Below are 1,894 nucleotides of genomic sequence, written 5' to 3'. Positions count from 1 at the left end.
TAAGGTACTTATAGAGAGCGATGAGGTCTCCCCTGAGCCTCCTCTTCTCCAGGCTAAACAAGCCCAGCTCCCTCAGCCGCTCCTCATAAGACTTGTTCTCCAGACCCCTCACCAGCTTCGTTGCCCTTCTCTGGACTCGCTCAAGCACCTCCATGTCCTTCTTGTAGCGAGGGGCCCAAAAGTGAACACAGTACTCGAGGTGCGGCCTCACCAGAGCCGAGTACAGGGGGACAATCACCTCCTTAGACCTGCTGGCCACGCTGCTTCTTATGCAAGCCAGAATGCTGTTGGCAATTTGTTCAATGGTGTCATCTACCTCCCTGGGAAGCATCCTCACTGGGCAAAGGCCCTTTTCAAGTGAGCAGCACCATACTTTTCTTGACAGATCTGACAGTATCTGAGGGCCCATTTCTGCCTCACAGCCTTTTAGATGTAATATAGGTGGGTTTGTTTTTGCAGTGATGCATCTTTCTTTTTTATATTGCACTTTGCTATTTACAAAGTATAGAAAAATCTGGATGAAAAGGTGGTGGCTACCTAATCAGGGTCGAAATCATTAAAAGAGTCCACTTTTTGAGTCTAGGTGTAGAAGATGCCATCTCCGAGTTAGAGATGCAGGACTGGTTAATGCAAGGACAACTAGGCTCCCTGGCCAGCTGATCTGGGGGAGCACACAGAAAATCCCAGGGTAGAACAGCAAGGCAGCAGTTTGTGATGTTGCTAGAGCTGTCTGGAAAGGGAATGTATTTGGAAATCTGTATTCAAAATTGAAATATAAACTGGTTTTGATGTCTTTGTAGCAGGTGATAAATGTTAGTCTCGTGTATGCACTGTCTGCAGTTCAAATTTACTATAAACTGCTGGATCAGTCACTACTTGGAGGACCTAGACTTGAAGATCTTTTCACAAACATCCCTCCCAACCTCCTAGAAGCCTTCAGCCTTACTAAATCTACAAGAAGCAAATTTTCTGTAGGCCAAACCACACCAAAGAGATGCAGACTGGACACGAAGCACTGCTATAAAATTTTACAAGTCTCTAAGAGAATTTCATACAAAGTTGAGTTCAATCAGGTCCTGGTTAACAAAGAGGGCTTCTGGGGAAAAGTGCTGAATCAGCTTAAGGATCACTTCTAGAAATTTCTGTTCTTCACAACCAAGTCATGCCACAGAGCACATTCAAGAGTAGCTAAAGCATTCAAGTATGCCTGATTTTATTTTACTAAAAGCAGGTGAGGAGCTAGATTGGCTAATTTTGAACTTTACTGATCCTTTCTTCATGCTTTTTTTTTTTCACTGAATTATTCTCAATTGCAATTACTCCAATTGTACTCTGAATTGACTTTGCATGACCTTTTGAATTCTGCCTTATTATCTGAGTCAAAACCCCAACCTAACAAACACTTATGTAGCACTTTTAAGGTAAAGGCCTTAAGGTAGCACCTAGATTTACTATGCAAATGGTGCAAATATTTGAATAACCTAGGGCTCGTTAGGACACCTGTCCCTTTGAAAGCTGGCTTGGTACATGATTTGGCAATAAAAGCGTCTAAAAGTTGTGAGAGAACATCACTGTGTTAAACTGTATTTTACTATACGTGAATTAAACGGAGAGATGGAATAAAGTAACCCCAAAGCATGAGCTAACAGCTTCTAGCCAAGGAGACGCCATTTTCAAAATCGGTCTCCGGTCCCGCAGCGCCTTTGGGACGCCATTTCGCCACAACCCCGCCGCCTCTCAGCACAAGAACATGGCGGCGGAGCCCGCCCGCCCGGGCCGCAGCAAGCACCGCCCTCCCCCTCCCGCCTCGCTGTGATTGGCTGCAAGGGGCAGGAGGGCAGACGGGGCGCTCGCTGATTGGCGGGGAGGGGAGCTATCTTGGCGCGCGAAGGGG

This window comes from Anser brachyrhynchus (assembly GCF_964034855.1).
Source record: "Anser brachyrhynchus genome assembly, chromosome: 1".
Taxonomy (NCBI): domain Eukaryota; kingdom Metazoa; phylum Chordata; class Aves; order Anseriformes; family Anatidae; genus Anser; species Anser brachyrhynchus.
The sequence above is the reverse complement of the archived record's forward strand: the minus strand, read 5'-3'. Positions refer to the sequence as shown.